The sequence below is a fragment of the Lithobates pipiens genome, unplaced genomic scaffold, assembly GCF_037356315.1.
Source record: "Lithobates pipiens isolate NorthernLeopardFrog02 unplaced genomic scaffold, aLitPip1_a1.2 Scaffold_13, whole genome shotgun sequence".
NCBI lineage: Eukaryota > Metazoa > Chordata > Amphibia > Anura > Ranidae > Lithobates > Lithobates pipiens.
Window position 1 is genome coordinate 144326716 of NW_027507718.1, and position 22554 is coordinate 144349269.

Consider the following 22554-nt stretch of genomic DNA (forward strand, 5'->3'; position numbering starts at 1 on the left):
AGTCCCTCCTGCTGAAATACATCCCCACAGCATGACGCTGCCACCACCATGTTTCATGGTGGGGACGGTGTTCTTTGGGCCATGTGTTGGGTTTGCGCCAGACATAGCGTTTTCTTTGGTGGCCAAAAAGTTACATTTTAGTCTCATCAGACCAGAGCACCTTCCTCCATATATTTTGGGAGTCTCCCACATGCCATTTTGTTTTTTGCTGAAAGTACTGGCTTTCTTATGGCCACTGTCATAAAGCCCAACTCTAAGGTGCGTACAGCTTATTGTCGTCCTATGCACAGATAATGCAGGCTCTGATGTGGCACTTTGCAGCTCCTCCAGGGTTACCTTAGGTCTCTATGCTGCCTCTTAGATTAATTCTCTCTTTGCCCGGTCCGTAAATTTTGGTGTGCGGTCGTCTCTTGGCAGGTCTGGTGTTGTGCCATGTTCTTTCCATTTGTTTGTGATAAATTTGATGATGCTCCTAGGGATCATCAACCATCTGGATATTTTTTTTTATAACCTAACCCCGACTTTTACTTCTCAACATCATTGTCCCTTACTTGTTTGGAGAGTTCCTTGGTCTTCATTAGCAGTGTTTGGTTAGTGGTGCCTATTGCTTAGGTGTTGCAGCCTCTGGGGCCTTTCAAAAAGGTGTGTATATGTAATGACAGATCATGCAACACTTAGATTGCAAATAGGTGGACATAATTTAATTCTGAAGGTAATTGGTTGCACCAGCGCTTTTTATGGGCTTCATAACAAAGGGGGTGAATACATAGGCACATGCCAACTATCAGTTTTTAATTTCTGAAAAATAGTTTTATGTATATATTTTTCCAATTTTACTTCACCAACCAGACTATTGTGTTCTGATCCATCAAATATAATTCAGATTTAAAAAAATAAAAAAAAATGAACTAAAGGCTGTAATGTAACAAAATGGGTAAAAAGCCAAGGGGGGTGAATACTTCGCAAGACACTGTATATCTCTAAACACTGCATAATTCATCCGGCTGCTTTGTATGTCACATCATCAATAAACATCAATGACCGAGTGCCACTGGCCATCACACTGCCTCCACCATGTTTGGCAGGTGGCTTTGTGTGCTTTCAATCATGAGCTGTTCCAAGCCCTTCCCACACTTTTTTCTTCCAATCATTCTGGTACAGATTAATCTTAGTGTCATCTGTCCAAAGAATGCTTTTCCAGAACTGGTCTATCTTTTTCAGATGTTTATTTTCAAATCTGGCTTTTTTATTCAAGGCTTATAAATGGTTTGCACCTTGTAGTGAACCCTCTGTATTAGGTCTCGCAGAGTTGTCTTTTGATTGTAGATAAGCACCTGAATGACTGCAACACAGGGATATACAATGTAATACTGACATATAATCACACACATAGGTTGGACTTGATGGACTTGTGTCTTTTTTTCAACCTCATCTACTATAACTATGTAGACTTTGACAATGATACACCCATCTTCTGGAGAGTGTCTTTCACTTGTCTGGATGTTATGAATGGGTTGTTCTTTACACTAGAGAGGATCCTGCGATCATCCACCACTGTTGTCTTCCATGGACGTCCAGGCCTTTTTATGTTGCTGAGCTCACCAGTACGTTCTTCTTTCCTCAGACTGTACCAAAATGTTGATTTGACCACTCCTAATTGCTGCTCTCTCTGATGATCTATAGCTTGAATATGTTTTGGCAAATACATGAAAAAAATGAATATATGAACCTAACTGTACCGAACTGGTCATATACCAGAGGTGAGGGCACAACCAAAACTGAGTTAACACGTGTTGGAACCAGTGGTGTCCCGCTCATTGGGGGTGCCGCCCCCCCAATCAATGCACCCAGCCCCCAATCTACATGCAGCGTTCCGGATGCATTGATTTCAATGGTGTAACGAAACGTCCCACACTCCACTTGAGTGCTTTCGTCATATACCGCTTACTTCCCAGTCTGAATATAGATATCAGATATTCCAACTGCTTGCAGTACTCATTTTGGCTACTGAACATGAACTGTTTATTGAAACACTAGTACACAGAGAGAAGACTTGGGACAATCCCCCAATCAGCAGGGAGGGCTGTTGGAGGAATCCCCCCCCCCTCCTCACAGCAAACAAACACATGCCATAATACTTTTTTCCCCAAGGTAGACAGACACAATAGAATACAGCCACAACCCAAAAAACCCAGCAGAGTCCACAACAGTATGAGACTATAATAATATATATATATATATATATATATATATACACACACACACACACACAGCAAGTACAGTGAGTCCAATTAGTACAGATCAGACTGAGGTTCTTGGTCACCCGGTGCCCCTAATGAACACATAGCTGCTGCATGGGGAGCTGAAACAAGCGTTTCCCAACCTCTCCAAGGGATTCTGGGTTCCACTGGCCCCCACGGTCGAAGTGACTACCACATCATTTTTTTTTTTAGAAGCACATGATTAGAGCCTGAGGCTCCAATTGGCTTCAAAAATGGTAGGTTTGGGGTGAACTTGTGTGATGTGTGTGGTGGTGGTTGGAGCGAAGGAGGAGTAGAGGAGGTGGCAGGGGGGTCTGGCAGCGGTCAATGAGTGTGCAGTCTCCAGCAGAGATGTGCCTTGCAGCCTGAGTGAAGAAAGATAGCGATTTCTGTCATTGGCGCATCATTGGAGCATTGGCCCCAGCCTGGCTCCGTCCACCTGGCTGCTCTCCTACTGCTTTATCCATCTGCTGTGCATAGACTTCATGGTGGCCAAGGAGGGGAAGACGCGATCGTGATGGGGCAAGTACGATGGCGGGGGGGTTTGCTTGTCCCCCCTCAAAAAGCAGCCACTGGTTGGAATACAGCAATGGACTTGCAGTGCAAGACAATGGTCATTTGGAAAGAGCACATTTGGAGGACGTTTGAGTGAATATACTGTTTGAAGGACACTTGTTTTTGAGCATGATGGACGGTATTTATTCAGAAGACAAATGTTTGGTGGCAGTAACTGAGATTAATCTCAATACTGCACAATTATTTGAATAAGCACGGTAGGGGTGTATGATCTTAAAAATATTGATGCGAAAAAGTATGATTTGTAGTCTAGAAAAGTAGCGCTGAATTGATTTGATATATACACATTTAGGGAGCGTGAAAACACATAGTGCTGCTGGCTGCTTAATAGCCAAGTTCCCCTTTAAAAATAAAATAAATGCATTTTTGGAGGTAAAAATGTAAAAATAAAAATTATTAGCATGGATAATTGATCATTTGTAAAACACTGCACCCATGATCAGCCGATCATGGGTGCAGTGCCAGGCCCCCACAAGCTGTCAGAGCTGTATTCCCGTACCTCCGATACAGGCAGGCAGTTACTGAAGTCCAGGATAAATCAATTAACTATGAGGCCCTTTACAGAATAATCTAGAGTGGGTGACTGGGGACAAAGAAAAGGCAAAATTAAATCCATTCTCAGATCTGTGTATACAAAGGAGCATGGAGAAGCTCAATTCTATAATGGGGATGATATTGATAGCCCCAAATGAACAGCCACAGCTCAAAATTGTTATGGTCCAGAAATTCTGACAGCATTTAGACAAAAGATTTAGAAAATCTCTCTCATCAAGGGAGGTTACGACAGACTTGGTTTATTCCATACAGAATTTTTGAGACAGAATGAAGACACTCAGATCCTGGAGATTCAAGATGGGGCAGATGTCCCCTTTGGCTCTTGAAGGGGAGAAGTCGATACCAAGCCAAATCCAAATACTCCTGTAGGCAGCAGTATAACTCAAATTCCTCTGCATCCTTTGTCCCTCATTGAACAAAAAAAGTGTATTTATATATATTTTTCAGGCTATATTAAAAAACAGCGCTAGATTTTTTATTAAAACAGTGTATCAAATATTATATGTATGTAAAGCAATTATTGGAAATTTTTTTTAGGTATGAAAAAAGTTGACGTATTATTGCCAATGTAAATAAACAAAAAATGCAACATTTTGCATAAAGGGGTTAAAGCAGAGTAGTTTGTCAACTAATCTATCGATTAGTTTTTCGATTAGTCATCGACTCTACGATTATTTAATTTTTTTAATTAATCTAGTGTTTTTTTTATTATTAGCTAATTAATCCTTTGCATAACTTTACAAAAAATGGTAAGTACATAAAAAAAAAAAAGTAAGATAAAAGAATATAACTAGTACATACATATATATATTATACATACCGTATATACTCGAGTATAAGCCGAGATTTTCAGCCTCTTTTTTGAGGCTGAAAGTGCCCCCTCGGCTTATACTCGAGTCACCGCTGTCTGACTGCTCGATCAGCGTATCGAGCAGACAGACGGCGGACATTAAAATTCAAAAGCCGCGCCTCCTTCTCCGCCTGTGATAGGCGGAACACTGAATTTCCCAGCAGTCAGTGTTCCGCCTATCACGGACATCCGCTCATTCTCATACTACGGACGAGTATGAGAGGATGTCCGTGATAGGCGGAACACAGGCTGCTGGGAAATTGAGTGTTCCGCCTATCACAGGCGGAGGCGGAGGCGCGGCTTTTGAATTGTAGAATGGCCGCCGAGAAGAGCGGCGATCCTGGAGCGGCGATCCATCGGCACGGCACGGGACGGAGGAGGCACGGGACGGAGGCTTGGGACACAGGTAGGCTGGACACACACACAAGGCTGCACGGACACACACACACACACACACACACACACAGGGATGGATGGATGGATGAATACACACACACACACACACACACACACACAGGGATGGATGGATGGATGGATACACACACAGGGATGGATGGACGGACACACACACAGGGATGGATGGATGGATGGATGGATGGATGGACACACACACAGGGATGGATGGACGGACACACACACAGGGATGGACGGACACACAGGGATGGACAGCCATGTCTCACCCTCGGCTTATACACGAGTCAATACGTTTTCCAGTTTTTTGGGGGTAAATTGGGGGCCTCGGCTTATATTCGGGTCGGCCTATACTCGAGTATATACGGTATATGTAGTTATATTCTTTTATCTTACCTTTTTTTATGTACTTATTTTTTGTAAAGTTAAGATAAAAGAATAAATATATTATATATATATATATATATATATATATATATATATATATATATATTTATATTATACACACACACACTTTTGTCTTCACTTTTTATTTTCCGTTCAGAAGTTCATGAATGTTTATAATTTATTTTTTATAATGCTTTCTTTTTTAAGGGGTAGGGTGTGTGGGGACAGTGTCAATGTGTTTTTTGTTTTTTTAAACTTATCTTTTACAAATTTTTATTATTTTTTTATTATTATTTATTGCAATTTTTTTTATCAGCCCTGTTGGGGGGGGCTATGGTGAGATGTCAGGGGTCTTAACAGACCTCTGACATCTCTCATTTGAGACATGGAAAGGGACTGGAGACAGATTCCCCAGTCCCTTTCTCTGCAGCCTCTCCTGCACTGATAATGAATGGAGAGAAGACAGCGGCTTCTCTCTATTCATTAACTGAGACATCATAATCACAGGAGGTTACAATGTTTCAGTTATGTGAATGGACAGAGTCAGGGGTCACTGACTCTGTCCATTCAGAAAACAAAGGAGCCGGGTTTACCGGCTTCTACCTCCGCTCTCCATCCTGAGATACCAAGGGGGACGGCAGCACAGAGGGGGAGAAGAGAGAGGAACGGCAGCACAGAGGGGGAGAAGAGAGAGGGACGGCAGCACAGAGGGGGAGAAGAGAGAGGGACGGCAGCACAGAGGGGGAGAAGAGAGAGGGACGGCAGCACAGAGGGGGAGAAGAGAGAGGGAAGGCAGCACAGAGGGGGAGAAGAGAGAGGGACGGCAGCACAGAGGGGGAGAAGAGAGAGGGACAGCAGCACAGAGGGGGAGAAGAGAGAGGGACGGCAGCACAGAGGGGGAGAAGAGAGAGGGACGGCAGCACAGAGGTGGAGAAGAGAGAGGGACGGCAGCAGAGGGGAAGAGAGGGGCGGCAGCATGGAGGGGGAGAAGATAGGGGGACGGCAGCACAGAGGGAGAGAAGAGAGGGGGACGGCAGCACAGAGGGAGAGAAGAGAGGGGGACGGCAGCACGGAGGAGAGCGGGAGACACGGAGTAGGAGGAGAGAAGCACCGCGCTGAAAGCTGCGGTGGGGGTGTGGACCTGCAACTCTCACTGTGTGATGCATCGACGCCCTGCATTCACTTCAACGTATTTTTGTAGTCGGTGTAATCGATTACGACGACTCGTCGTGGCAGCTCTAAAGCAGAGTTCAAGGCTTTTTTTTTTTGTTTAGTAAAAGTCAGCAGCTACAAAAAGTTTAGCTGCTGACTTAATACAGACAGACACTCACCTGTCCCACGGTCCAGTGATGCGGCTGCATGGAGCCTCATGCCTCTCCCCCTCCTCTTCGTGGCACCTCCAATGAAACTGTGGGCACACGACTGACAGCTTGCAGCTTCCCGGCCGGGCGCGCACTGCGCATGCGCGAGTTGCGCGGCGCTCTTCCAGTGGACAGGCAATCTGGCATGTTCCAGAAGATTGCAGAGAGGGAGGGGCCGCCTAGGGGGAGAGGAGTCACCACCTAGGCAGCCCGTAGTTGGATGCAGGAAGTGTACTCAAAACTAAGCCAAATGTGGCATGTAAGGGGGCGAGGAGTGCTTAAAGGTGGAACTCCGCTTTAAGGAAAGAGTGGTAATAAACAAAGCATTGCTGCACTGAATTATCATTTAAAGAACAGTATTAAAGTACAAAACATTGATGTTACAAAAGCAGCTATGTGTCCGGTGGCAGAGCCACCCCACCTAATCCCACCCCCGGCATCCTACATCTTTAGGATGCCTTTCACCGCTGGTGTGTTCTCAACAATTCTTGAGTCTTGTATTTCCCCTTTTCTTTTTTCTCCCTTTCCTTCTTTTTCCCCCTCTAGGGTTTCGGGACACATAGGACTGACATTCAACTGTCTTATAGTGCATTGGCCGTTTCAATCATCTTACACCATGGCCCCCACCCCTCAGACTTTTTTCTCACCTCTGTACAGTGATCTCGCAACATCAAAAAGGCATACTTCTCATGGGAGACTAATGTTACCCTTAACTCAGACTTGGACAGGCGATACACACAAGGTATGACTCCATCCCATGATGGCAGACCTTCGGCATTGTTGAAGTTTGGCGGGAACTCCACTTGACCACCCGCAACTTCAATTACTACTCTAACTCCAATGACATCTTTTGTAGAATTGATCATGTTTTTATGCATCTCCATCATCTCCCCCGGTGAAGAAAATAATCATCCTGGCCTCCCCCTGGTTCTCCTGGTCTCCCTTTTGGACATGGGTAGGCTCCCCCCTCCAACTGGCGCATTAATGAATCCTTGCTAGCTACCAAGGCCATGTGCCAACACATTCTATCCTCAAACCAAACTTATTTTGCAGACAATGTTGGCTCTTTCTTTGGCTGATCATGCAGCTGGCCTCTTCGCAGAAGTGGGAACCAAGCCTGCAGAGCTCCACTCCCTTTTAGCCGAAGCAAGCTAAAAGGCACAACCCACTATAGCCCACAGGAAGACCCGTCACGCCCAGGCCATGGGGCTGGATTTACTTTCAACCTCATTGACTGAAAGGGCCCTCCACTGGACTAAAATACTATACTTGTGCAGACAAACTTGGCTGCATGTTAGTCAGGAAGCTTAACTCGATGAGGAAACATAGGCAGGCTTGGCTGCGATTACCTGCTGGAAGCCACACCTCCAACTCCAGAAGATCACATCCACCTCTGCAGACTTTTTATCAAAGCTTTACGCTAAGCCTGAGCCATTTACCCTTGACTGCGCAGAAGCATTCTTTTGTGACCTGAAACTTCCCACACTATCTGATGACGTGCGTGACACTCTTAATGCCATCGCTAAAGCTGAGGTCCATTTGGGCTATCAAGTCCTTGAAGCCTTCCTCAGCCCTCGGCTCCCTATTTAACCAAGTACTTTAATGTCTTGAAACAGTGGTCTCTGCCCTCCCCTGACGTGATCAGGGCACACATTTTCATGATCCCTGAAACAGCGGACACTCCGGAACCATAATCCTTCTGCCCTATCCCAAATGAGTACCTGAAGATCTTGGTGAAGATCTTAAAGCGATTGTAAAGTCTCGTTTTTTTCCTATAAAAATAACATACTTACCTGCTCTATTTCAGTGGATTTGCATAAAGCAGCCCCGATCCGCTTCTTCTCAGGTCTTTCTTCTGTGCTCCTGACCCCTCCATCCTGTCAAGTGATCGTACAACAAGCCGCTTGCTATGGGGGCACCCGAGGCGAGTCACAGATCCCTGTGTCCATTCAGACACGGACCCCCAACCCGGCCCACTCTCTCGGCTGATTGGCTAGCTGACTCTGATTGAAAGCAGTAGCAGCCAACGGCTGCGTCTCAGCAAATCCGGAGGGAGAATCTTGCATGGCTGAGACACTCATGGACATCGCTGGATGACGGGGGTCTGCTACTGTTAGGAATTTCCCTTGTGATCAGTAAAAAAACTTCAGGTGTTCTGAGAAGCAGGAAATTTTATTTCTGATGTGGCCCACAACAGAGAGACATGCTTACAGCACGAAAGCTGAAGAAAAATGTCTCCCAAAAGACTGTGTTCCGCCCTCACATACCCCATAAGAATAACATCTCTATGCTTCTATTGGCTGAGGGAACATAAATAACGTTGTCATGGCACAGGCTAGCACTTTATTAGCTATTCATGTTCCATACATTCTTAGGCCATCATATTTAGTTAAATCTAATGATTCTACAACTTACTATGGAGTTAATTAAGACAAAACAATACAATGAGTTAATACAATAATGTGCTCAGAAGTAAGTTTTTTTAACAAATCAGTCTCAGGACTATTGTTTTTCTAATAGTCACACAAACATTTAAAACTTTTCTAACACTACACACAAGGTTTTTTTATCTTAAAGGGGTTGTAAAGGGAATTTTTTTTTTTTTTAAACATGTTATACTTTCCTCCACTGTGCATCTTGTTTTGCATAAAGTGGCCCTGAACCTCGTCTTCTGGGGTCCCTCGGCGGCTGTCTCGGCGTCCCCCCGCAAGTACTTCTCAAGTTCATGCGAGCTCCCTCGCTCACTGTATCACTCGGTCCGCCCCCGGCGTGCCGCGTCATTGGATGTAATTGAGAGCAGCGCGAGCCAATGGCTGCGCTGTTTTCAATCCATCCACTCTAGCCAATCAACGGCCAGGGTTAGCAGCAAAGAGGATGTCAGAGGCGATCGTGGGACTTTCGAGGGGTCAGGTAAATAAATCGGGGGGGGGGGCGGCACTGTCGGATGTTTTTTCACCTTAATGCATTCTAAGGTGAAAAAATGTTTACCTTTACATCCCCTTTAACTACTTTCTGACTGCCGGCAGTCAAATGACGGCCAGGCGGCGCACCTATTGTGGTGGGAGGCCGTCATATGACGGCCTCCCGTTTAAACAGGGAATGCGCGCGATCGTGCGTGAGCATCCCTGTTTCTTCGGTGGCGGCGTGTCATGGAGACACCGCTCGCCACCGAAGGGGGTGAACAGCCATTGGTTATGGCGGTTTACCACGTGATCGGGCCGTGATGAAGTCGCGTGCACGTCGGTGGCGGCGTGTTCAGATGTGATCAATTTTCAGTGATTGGCACAATAGTTTGTAGACTAACTTTCACAAAAAACAAATAATATACACAAATGTGGGTTATTTTTACCAAAGATATGTAGCAGTATAAATTTTGGCCAAAATGTATGAAGAAAAATTACTAATTAGCAAAAATTTATGACAAAGAAAAAAGGCATTTTTTTCACAAAATTTTAGTTATTTTATTTATAGCACAAAAAATAAAAAACCCACTAGTGATTGAATACCACTACAAGAAAGCTCTATTTGTGTGGAAAAAAGGACGCAAGTTTCATATGGGTAGAGTGTTGCATGACTGAGTAATGTCATTCAAACTATGAGAGCACTGAAAGCTGAAAATTGGTCTGTCAGGAAGGGGGTGTAAGTGCACTGTATTGAGGTGGTTAATGCATAGAATAAAAAAACCTTCTGACTTTACAATCCCTATAAGTCTATGCATCAATAAATATTTGCGCTGTCTGGTCCATAGAGATCAAGTCAGTTTTGTTCCTGGACGACAAGCTAGCGACAATGTTCGCAAAGCCGTCCACCTCATACATCTTCTAAAGGAACGGAAAATCCAGGAGGTTCCTGCTCTCTTTACAGATATCTAAAGTTTGACTCCCTGCCATGGGATTACAGTGCCTTGCGAAAGTATTCGGCCCCCTTGAACTTTTCAACCTTTTGCCACATTTCAGGCTTCAAACAAAGATATAACATTTTTATTTTTTGTGAAGAATCACCAACAAGTGGGACACAATTGTGAAGTGGAACGAAATCTATTGGATTTTTTAAACTTTTTTAACTAATAAAAAAAATGAAAAGTGGGGCGTGCAAAATTATTCGCCCCCCTTGCGTTAATACTTTGTAGAGCCACCTTTTGCTGCGATTACAGCTGCAAGTCGCTTGGGGTATGTCTCTATCAGTTTTGCACATCGAGAGACTGAAATTCTTGCCCATTCTTCCTTGCAAAACAGCTTGAGCTCAGTGAGGTTGGATGGAGAGCGTTTGTGAAGAGCAGTTTTCAGCTCTTTCCACAGATTCTCGATTGGATTCAGGTGTGGACTTTGACTTGGCCATTCTAACACCTGGATACCTTTATTTGTGAACCATTCCTTTGTAGATTTTGCTGTATGTTTGGGATCATTGTCTTGTTGGAAGATAAATCTCCGTCCCAGTTTCAGGTCTTTTGCAGACTCCAACAGGTTTTCATCCAGAATGGTCCTGTATTTGGCTGCATCCATCTTCCCCTCAATTTTAACCATCTTCCCTGTCCCTGCTGAAGAAAAGCAGGCCCAAACCATGATGCTGCCACCACCATGTTTGACAGTGGGGATGGTGTGTTGAGGGTGATGAGCTGTGTTGCTTTTACACCAAACATATCGTTTTGCATTATGGGCAAAAAGTTCGATTTTGGTTTCATCTGACCAGAGCACCTTCTTCCACATGTTTGGTGTGTCTCCCAGGTGGCTTGTGGCAAACTTTAGACGAGACTTTTTGTGGATATCTTTGAGAAATAGCTTTCTTCTTGCCACTCTTCCATAAAGGCCAGATTTGTGCAGTGTACGACTGATTGTTGTCCTATGGACAGACTCTCCCACCTCAGCTGTAGTTCTCTGCAGTTCATCCAGAGTGATCATGGGCCTCTTGGCTGCATCTCTGATCAGTCTTCTCCTTGTCTGAGCTGAAAGTTTAGAGGGACGGCCAGGTCTTGGTAGATTTGCAGTGGTCTGATACTCCTTCCATTTCAAAATGATCGCTAGTCAAGTGCTCCTTGGGATGTTTAAAGCTTGGGAAATCTTTTTGTATCCAAATCCGGCTTTAAACTTCTCCACAACAGTATTACGGACCTGCCTGGTGTGTTCCTTGATCTTCATGCTGCTCTCTGCGCTTTCAACAGAACCCTGAGACTATCTCAGAGCAGGTGCATTTATACAGAGACTTGATTACACACAGGTGGATTCTATTTATCACCATTAGTTATTTAGGACAACATTGGATCATTCAGAGATCCTCGCTGAACTTCTGGAGTGAGTTTGCTGCACTGAAAGTAAAGGGGCCGAATAATTTTGCACGCACCACTTTTCAGTTTTTTATTTGCTAAAAAAGTTTCAATTATCCAATAGATTTCGTTCCACTTCACAATTGTGTCCCATTTGTTGGTGATTCTTCACAAAAAATAAAAATTTTATATCTTTATGTTTGAAGCCTGAAATGTGGCAAAAGGTTGAAAAGTTCAAGGGGGCCGAATACTTTCGCAAGGCACTGTACCTGCAGTTCGTACTGTTGCTAGGGTTTTGGAGAGGACATCTTAACTGGATTCAGCCCTTTTACACCACGACAGTGAAATACGCAGGGTTTTTCTCATCCCCCTTCTCGATCTTCAGGGGCACGAGACAGGGATCCCCTCTGTCCCCAGCATTTTTTATTCTAGCGATTGAACCACTGGCGATGACCCTAAGAGCCGATCAAAACATCTCAGGAATCCATTATGCGGGCCACGAATAAAGTGAATGTAAACCTGGAAAAAAGTTTTTTTTAATTAAGACTTGTACCTTGTAGATTATAGTTCGTCATATGTGCCTAGTCTCTCCACGAAGAGTTAATCCAGCTCTGAGCAATCCTCTTATCTTTTTCATTAAGATAAAAACAGACAAACAGAGAAATAGGTGCCTGTTTCTTCCCCCCTTGCTGTGACTGACAGGTAATTTCCTTATCCTATGCACGGTGGAGAGAGGCATTCTTCTCCAGCTCTCCCAGGATTGGCTGCTCCATACCTCAGCATGATTGGACATGCTCATGTGGTGAATTTCCTGGGTTTTGACTGGATGTTGGTGATCATGAAGTATAATCTACGAGACCAGCAGAAGTTCAGTGTAAGAAATACACAGGAGAAAATACATGTTGCAGCTCCCACGATGCCATCAGAAGAATGACAGAGGAGGGCAGAGAGTCTACTGACATTGCGACTTTGCCCACAGAGTGCCGGACAAGAGACCCACCCACAGAATCTGGAGTTTTGTGGGGCTAGTAACAGACAAAGGGGAGATATTCGACAGGTAAGGATACCTGCAGGAGGCATGTATATCCTTATACATAAGCACTATGGCAGTAGTTTAGAAATGATGGGAGTGAGTTTACATCCACTTTAATCTCTTCAAAGATGATGCCCTTTCGACTCTGACCAACCCCATCATCACCCTTCTCAATCTGCAGCGGTTCTCATCACAATTCTCATCGATCAATTCTCATACGTGTCAATTTAGACAAAATGGTTGCCCTTATCACCTTAGCACCAGACCTGGTTACTCGCTCACAGGCCCACTTTCCCTTCCAATGGGCGTCCTCCCATATTGATTACCTTGGTATTCAGCTATACCCTTCCTATTCATCTTTATTTACATTTAATTTCTTCACTCCTTATTGGTATTGGCGCTGATGGAGTCTTGACCACCATTTTGGCAAAACATTTATATTACTTTTGTACCCTTCCGATGCAGGTTCCGTCTTTTTCTATGCCTGCTCCAGAATAGAATTTTGTGGTTGATATGGGCTAACAAATGTCCTAGTGAGAAATATATAAATAATACCACACTGTCAAAAAGGTAGCTGCTAGACCCGCAAATGACAGTTGTGAATAATGTATTTAAAAATATAATGGTGCAGCACTAATATCATTTAAAATGAACCAAATGAGAATGTTTAAGTATTTAAAACTAAAATGGAACCTGTAATAATGGTAATACTATCTCAGTGATAGTATAACATGAATATATAAGTGCAAAAGGTTCCGAAATTCCAAATATGGAATTATGGAAATATAATAAATTGAAAAATACAGGTGCAGTGAAGCAATCCAAAAAAACAATGTTATCAAATGAAATCAATCAAAACATTTGGTGATAAAGTGTTGATAGAAGTGCATACGTGAATCTTGTCAGTCACAACATTGATAATTTGGACAGTCTCTAAAAGTGCATAAGAGTGTCAGAACATAACACCGATAATACTGGGGCTTACCGGAGTGTATGATTCAATAGGACTTACACCCCATGAATCATTCAGGCTTGTTGGTGATTACACACCAAATGAGTGAAGCAAGTCAGCGGGTATAAATGATCAATAAATTGGATAGATATTGATCTCACTGTCCTCACTATAGCCACGGTCAACAAGGGAAGGGAGGCTCCAAGGAACTATATTGTGGTGTGGCCAAAAGGGAATAAAAAGTGCACATAGCATGAATCCACATAACAAAAATCTATTTATAAAAAATGAATAGTTACACTCACATTTTCTGAAATAAAATAAGCGCTTATCAATCCGATAGGGTAACGCAATGTGAACAGTAGGCTCGACCCAACATGTGTTTCACCTGCTAAGATATCGTCACGCTGGTCTCACTGTATATTTTTATAATATACATATATATATATATATATATATATACATATATACATACATACACACACACACATATATATACACATATACATAATATACACACACACACACATATACATACATACACACAGGATTGTCCTCATCAATGTTGCACGTCCACGTGAAAACCAAAATGGCGGCATCGCTTGCACTGCAAGCCTCACTCTAGTAACATGTTGAGGCAGTACAGCCGGAAGTGACGTGAACCGCTCCAAACCTCGTTATGAAAAGTCAAAGTTGGGGCAGAACTGGCCAAAGATAACGTATTAGAAAAAAATGTATTAAAAGTAAATCTCAAAGGACGCGGTGTGTTCCATATAAATTGGAAAGCACCGCAGGCCGTTCCAAGCTCGCTGTGAACAGCGAAGCACTGGCTGGCATTACACGTCACAGCAAAGACCGGAAGTGACATGGACCACTTCAAACCTCGCTATGGATAGCCGAGGTTGGAGCAGAACTTAAACGGAAGTGCAGTGTAAGGGGAAAAACCGGAAGTTAACCTCATGTGGAACGCAGTGTGTTCCATATAAAAAGGAATGCATCACGGATAGCTCCAAAACGCGTCATAGATAACCAGGACTTGCATAGACCTCACACGCGACTGAAAAATAGCATATTTAAAATAGATCTAAATAAAATAAACTTTAAATATCATATAGAATTATATCCTAAGTGAGCCAAAAAAATTATATAAACAAAGATCATATTGTTAAGAACTGAATTTTGAATTTCTTCACACCGGGTTGAATCCTAGCAAGATTAACTATAATACAGAAACACTAAAATGATAGTACAATACAAGAATAATCATATTGTAAACCAAATCATTAAATATAAATAAACATCACAGCCAAAAAATACTTTAAAAAGAGGAATGATATTAGACAATCAACTATACTTATACAATATAGAATATAATATAAAATATATAAAAATAGAATTAAAATTAGAAAAAATCCTCTTAATAAAAAAAAAAAGAAAATAAAAAAAAAAATTTTTTTTAGGAAAAAAAGGAAAATTTTTTCATTATTTCTATTAAAAATTAAGTATCCTATGAACATCATCATCACACAAATGGATAAAAGGGTCTGATAATAGACCTCTAATATCCATTTATAAATGCGTTAATGTCCCATTCCACATTAATTCCCTGGGGGGAGTGAGACTATAATTCATAAATCCAGTAAGTCTCGAGGCAAATGTCCTAGGATCTCCAGAGTGACCCTCTTGACCCATAGGCTACAGGAGGGACTGGGGGGTCTGAACATCGCTAAATACCATCTAGCTGTCAAGATTGCCCAATTATCTCTGCTTCATGTCTTAGCAGATGTTCTCCTGTGAGTGCCTAACTGCCCTCCTATTACCATACCATACCTCCTCTGGCTCCCTCAATCTTCGACCAGCTTTACTGAATCTGCTTATGCATCATAGCCTACAAGTTTGGGATTCCGTGCGGTACTCTGACGGCCTCATGTCACCCGTTTTTACCTCTGCTTCCCATCACCAATAACCCTCTGATCGCCCCAGGCCTGAACCACCCACAGGCATTCTTCTGGTGGATTGATCATGCTATAGTCTGACACTTTCTAATGCTGTGTACACAAGGCTGGCTTTTTGACAGCAAAGGTCTGACTAAACTAATCCGACGGACAATTTGGCCGTGTGCGGGCTTCATCTGACTTTTGCTGTGAAAAAATCAGACGGCCTTTAGATTTAGAACATGTTTCAAATCTTTCCGACAGACTTGAATCCGGTCGAAAAATCTGTTCATCTGTATGCTATTGGCTACTGGTTATGAACTTCCTTATTCTAGTCCGGTCGTACGTCATCACAGTCGAAGCCGCCGGACTTTGGTGTGAATGTGTGTAGACATGTCCGTTTCGGCAGAACTCCGCCGAAAAGTCCTTCGGAGTCCAGCCATGTGCACACGGCATAACAGTCAGATAGTTCCCCTCATGGTCCTCGCTGTAAGAGTCCAGTGAAATCCCAGAGATTGAATTCTTCCGCTACCTTCAACTTCAGCATTGGCTTGCCTTGCTACATAAAACCATGTACCCTTTCCAAAAAACTACATTTGAACACGTCTGCCATGACTTTCCAGGATCCCCAGGTCTCATCTCTTATTCAGAGAAGCCCTCTATGCTTCTCTGAATAACTGTCACTTCTCCACTCCTCTCACCTATGTAGCTCAATGGGAATGAGACTTGGCAATAGAGATAGACTTAGCAGACTGAATCAGGGTCTGGTCCTCTGTGGCCAAATGCTCATTCAATACAGCCACCTTGGAGGCAGCATATAAGGTGCATTTACATTGGTATTGGGTCCCTACCCACATTGCCCATGCCAAGCCAAAGAAGGATTAACAAAGCTAATAAAGGATCTGGAGGATATCAGTTATGAGGAAAGGTTGTGAACACTGAACTTATTCTCTCTGGAGAAGACACACTTGAGAGGGGATATGATTTCAATTTATAAATACCGTACTAGTGACCCCACAATAGGGATAAAACATTTTTGTGGAAGGTTTAACAAGACATGTGGCCACTCATTAAAATTAGAAGAAAAGAGGTTTAACCTTAAACTACGTAGAGAGTTCTTTATTGTAAGAGTGTCAAAGATGTGGAATTCCCTTCCACAGGCGGTAGTTTCAAAAAACGATTAGATAAGGACCTGAACGACAACAACATACAGGGATATACAATGTAATACTGACATATAGTCACACACATAGGTTGGACTTGAATCTTTTTTCAACCTCACCAACTATGCAACTATATGTAAGCATCCTCCAGTGACCACCGTTTCTGGGGCTGTGGCAATCGGGGTGATTTAGTACATATATTGTATGGTGGACATGCCCTAGACTAATTATTTTCTGGTCCCGTGTATTTGGCTTCCCATTTACTTTGTTCCATCTCCCCATACCAAAATAAGCCAAGTTTGCCTTACTGCATTGTCCAATTCCGGACCTATTCGCCAGTGGAAACAAAAGTGGTTTCAGTGGAAACAACTGCCCTAGCCTGGAAATATGACTGCAACAACTCCCATGATAAATTCCTTAACCGGTTCCCGACCACCGCATGTCGATGTACGTCGACAGAATGGCACGGGTGGGCAAAAAGGCGTACGTTGGGCGATCACGTGCCCATTGCGGTTGGGTTCATTAGGGGAGCAATAAGTCCCCAGGGCCAGACCAGTAATTTATGGTCTGGACCTGGGGATCACTCTCAATGAATGAAAAGCTTCCCCCCGCCTGTGTAAATGTAAACACAGACAGGAGAAAGTGAGAGAGGAGACATTTAACCATGAGTTTCACCAACAGTACACTGGCATCTGCATACATAAATACACTTTCCACCCCCTGAACCACCCCCCCCCCCCCCGTTAACCCTTTCACTTCCTGTCACTGTGTCACCAATTGCAGTTTTCAGATTTTCCACTGATCACTTCATTGGTGTCATTTGTGACTGAAATAACTGTTAGAGCAGTTAGTATTAGCCCCTGTTAGGTCTAGGTTACCCCTCTAAACCCCCCTAATAAAGGTTTAACCCCTTGATCGTCCCAGTTAACCCTTTCACCCCGTCGCCAGTGTCACTAATCGATTGCTGTATTTGTGTCACTGGTGACGCTAGTTAGCCAGTTAGTTTCATATATTACCTAATTAAGGTCTTAAACCCCTGACTGCCCCCCAGTTAACCCTTTCATCCCCTGTCACCAGTGATCACTGTATCAGTGTTAAGGGTGACGCTGGTTAATTTGCTCTTTATAGCAGCAGGGCACCCGCCGTCTATTACCCAATAAAGGTTTAACCCCCTGATCACCCGGCAGGTGATATAAGTTAGGTTTTAGCATCAGTTCGGGTCTGCATCACCCCAGGCAGCGGCAGATTAGTGCTAGTAGCGCCAACACCCACGCACGCACCAATCACCTCCCTTAGTAGTATAGCTTCTGAGCAGATCGATATCAGATCTATACCAACTTCCCCAGCATTTCAGGGTTCCCAAAAACGCAGTGTTAGTGGGATCAGCCCAGATACCTGCTAGCACCTGCGTTTAGCCCCTCCGCCCAGCCCAGCCCAGCCCACCCAAGTGCAGTATCAATCACTGTCACTTACAAAACCCAACACATAACTTCAGCGTTTGCAGAGTCAGGCCTTATCCCTGCGAACGCCAACAGTTTTTTTGGTAGCGTTTGAATCAGTCTCTAACAGTCAGGAGTTTTTTTTACCTGCGAGTCTCATTAGTGTACCAGCAAATTTAGAGACCAAAATGTCAAATTGAAGGAACACTAGTGAAGAGGCCTACATGTTTCTGAGCATGACAGATAGTGAAGAGGAAGTCACTCGTGTCAAATTCAGGCTCAGAATATGAACATGTAGACAGCAGCGGCACCCTGACAGATAGCTCTGACGGAGTTGTGGTCCCTTCCAAGGTCAGGCGTACCAGACCCAGTTCTTCTGCTGTCATTGAGGTGCAAGAACTGTAGGGCTCGTGTATGGAGCAGAGAGCCAGTACTAGCGCTGCTCATGCGTTTGGTGAACTGACAAGCATCAGCGGCCTAGTACACCCTGGTCGTAGATCCAGCACTGCAGTATCACATGGTGACGTGGCGAGTCCCATAAGTGCAGTTGAAGCTGGTGGCAAGCGCGAGTAGTGTCCCACTGCCACCAAGATGACAAAGACAGGCCTCTTGAGCCCATAGTGCCCTTCCTGCTGTATTCGCCAATCCTAATTGGGAACTCACCACTTCTGCAGCACCTTCTCTTCCCCCATTCACTGGCCAACCTTGAATTAAGGTGGAAACAGTTGATTTTTTTTTTTTTTTTCCATAAAGATTTTATTAAGGTTACAACATAGGCAGGTACAGATGGATTTTACGTCATTTGATTTTTATTTGCCATTTTTCACCAAAGACCTCTATAGATCTATTGTGGACCAAAGCAATTTGTATGCTGGTCAATTCATTGCCGCTAATCTCCATTTGACAGTGCTGTGGCCCAACTTCCCAACGCAAATGCAGTAAGCTGGCTGCATGGCAGGCATTTGCCTTATGTCCTCCCTGGAACCACTTCCCACGAGCCACCCAAAGAAAATGTATCTGTAGAAAGTGCAGATATAGGCGTGACACCCGCTATTATTGTCCCTCCTGTCCTGACCATCCTGGTCTTTGCATTGGTTATTTTTAAACGCTACCACTCACTAGTGGAGTTTTAGAGTAGGGTACAGCACTGCACAGACTAGAACACACATTCACAGCGTCTCCAAAGATGCCATCGCATTTTGGGAGACCCGAACCTGGAACCAAACCGTTAGTTGCAAAAAAGTTAAAAAATTAAAAAATAAAATAAAAAAATATGGGGATACCTCATGTGCGAGAGGTTATAGGTTCCCATCTAGGCTTACACAAGCCTCACTACCCGCCACATAGTTAATCTATTCACCAGGAGGCAATTAATCTGATGGAGTTGAATTGTCATCTATCCAGCCACCCCACTCCTTTTTAAACTTATCTGGTACCCCTCTGAGATATGTAGCTTCATACAGTGGTAGAGCCTTGTTAATGCCTTCCAGGCCATAGGGGAGGAGCCAGCGGTTTCTTCCACGATAAGATAATCACTTTACGAGCATTGTACAGGAGCAATGTGAGTAGATTACAGATCACATTTTTGGGTGCTAATGTGTCCACCAAGCCCAACAAACAAATTTCAATAGATGGTGCAATAGCAATTGTAGTTACCGACCTAACACAGTGCATCACACCCACCCAGAATGTGCAGGCAGAGCCAAAAAAATCTGCAAAAAATCTGCTCCAGGTGTATCATACCCCCAGCAGTTCAAGGGGTGTGCAGGAAAAATCCTTGCTAATTTAGCGGGGGTGTAGTATATCCTATGAAGAAACTTGAACTGTATCAGGTGATCAGGGGCAGACACCAGTCTGGCACATGTGGTGCTCCAGACATCATCCCAGTCATCATTGTCAAGCTGTGGGAAATCCAGCGTCCAGGCAGCACGGCAGGATGTGAGAAGCTTTGTAGTGTCAGTGGTTCCTTATATATAGTAAAAAAGGCTTTGGGTAGTTCCTTGCCCCCTGAGCAGTGATTCCAGGTCACCAGCACGCACATATAGGGTGGTGGACCCAAACTGATCTGAAAAAGCATGCCTGAATAGCATAAAATGGAACAGATGCGAGCTAGGGAGCTGGTGCTTACTTCTGAGCACAAACGTCAATAACACCCCATTTTCAACTCCCGCACCCACTGTTTTATCCCATATCTGGTCCAGACTATTGGATCTGGATAGGCAAAAAAATGGGATAAGCTTGGATTGCGCCACAGAGGAGTATAAGATGACACTACCCCGTCCTGAAGTGCCGTCCTAGTCAGGTCCCATGCTCTGATAACTGAGCGCATTGACCCCGTCATGGGATGGGGGCCCCTGTTCCCCTGTATAGGTAGTCAGATAGTGCCTCATATGAGCCAACCACTGCGGCCTCCAAATTCACCGGAGCATTATCCTCTGGTTGAGTCAGCCATCTATGTGCAAAAACCAACTGCGACAAAGTTGGGTACTGCCAACCCCCTTTTTTCCAGGGCTGTTGTAACACTTGCAGTCTAATGTGTGGAGTCCCCCCACCCGAGAGGAAGCCTGTAATCACTATCAATGGACTGGAAAATAGTCTGAGGTATCCAAACTGAGGAATTCCTAAAGATGTAAAGGAATAGGGGAAGAAATTTCATTTTTAGCAAGTTTATTTTCCCAATCAGGGACAATGGTAGGTTACACCAGGCCTGTGTGCGCAGCTTAAGGGCCTGAACGATCGGAGCAACATTAAGGGGGATAAAGTCAGATATTGCCTGGGTAATAAGCAGTCCCAGCTATTTCCCCTTATCCACCCACTGGAGTGGGCAGCCTGTTGGGGCCCTAAGGGTTAGGGATGGAACTTCCAACTGCAGAATTTGCAACTTACCCAAATTTACCTTAAGACTGGAAAACAGAGAAGGTGTCTAGGATAGATAGGGCAGTGGTCAATAAGCAGTCATGATCCCCCAGGAAAAGCGCCAAATCATCCTTGTATAGCTCAGTTTTTTAGTCCAATACACCCATCCGTATTCCCTGCACCCCAGAAGACACATGCATGGCTCCAGCTAAAGGCTCAATACGCAAGGCAAATGGGCCCGGCGAAAGCAGGCAGCCCTGGCGCGTCCCCCTAGCTACCAGGAAGAACTCAGAAACCATCCCATTAAGTCTGACTGCCGCAACTGGGGAATGATATAGTAGCCCAATCCATTGACAAAATATAGGTCCAAACCCACACCGCCACAGAACATCTTGGATATAACTCCAATCCATGGAGTCAAAAGCCTTTTCTAAATCTAAAAAGACTAATACACTTCCTTTGGTAATCTCAGGGCCCCGCTGTATATGGGTATATACCCTTCTCAGGTTTATAACCGTGGCTTTTCCAGGCATGAATCTAGTTTGGTCTTCAAACCCTAACTGGGATATAACTCGCATAAGCCTGTTGGCCAGCATTTTTGTAAAGATTTTAAAATCCATATTCAGTAATGAGATCGGCCTATATGAGATGCAGTGGAAGGGGTCTTTGTCTGGCTTGGCTATAAGTACAATATGTGCTTCGTACATTCAGGGAGGCAGCTGTCTAATTTTTAGGCATTTCTGATAAAGGGCCTAGTGTCTTATGGTTTGGGAAGGATGCTACTGCTACATCAAGTTCCTCTGGCCTAAAAGGTGAGACTCAAGGAGCTTGGATATCTCTGAAGGCAAAGTGGGATAGGATGTGATAGAGGAGTATAGTTTTGCATAAAAAGAAAGGAAAGCATCAATAATTTCCTCCCTAAAAGACATTAGTGATCCAGAGGGTGAATATACGCAAAGGACAACAGTGGATGCACAGCTATCAGCCACCAGCATGGCCAGCAAGCATTTATTCTTGTCCCTCTGTTCAAATAAATACCCGCTCCATCATCCTTTTACTGTCCTTTTTAGTCATATCCTTATAGTGCACATATAGCCCCCTTCCAACTTTAGCACAGGTCTGCCACCTGAGAGGCAGATGAGGGATTATCAGGATATATCTGGGTGCATACCTGCTCCTTCTCCTGCAATACCTCAGTATCATGTCTATATTGGTTTCTAGCTGCCTTAATGAACGTAATGTACTCCCCTCCAATAGTCACTTTAAATGCATCCCAAGGTAACTGTGCGGTCGAGGAGCCCTCATTAATCTGCCAATAAGACTAACAGTCTCTGAATGGCCCCATCCACAAACTGCTCACACACCCACTCTGGCAAAAACCTCCAAGCGCCTGAGGACCGAGGACCCGCCAAGTGCAGCACAACCTGGAGTGGCGAATGGTCAGACAGACCCCCTGGTAAATAGGAGGCCTTCAAAACAAACGGCAGTAGGTCGGATGAGGAAAATACCAGGTCAA

At 44.0% G+C, this 22554-nt stretch overlaps 1 protein-coding gene across 3 annotated transcripts in view; it reads right to left on the minus strand.

The window, feature by feature from the left end:
• The window catches only part of TJP3 (tight junction protein 3), a 566967-nt gene that overhangs the window by 234029 nt on the left and 310384 nt on the right, over positions 1 to 22554 (minus strand). The gene's annotated exons all lie outside the window — the stretch shown is intronic.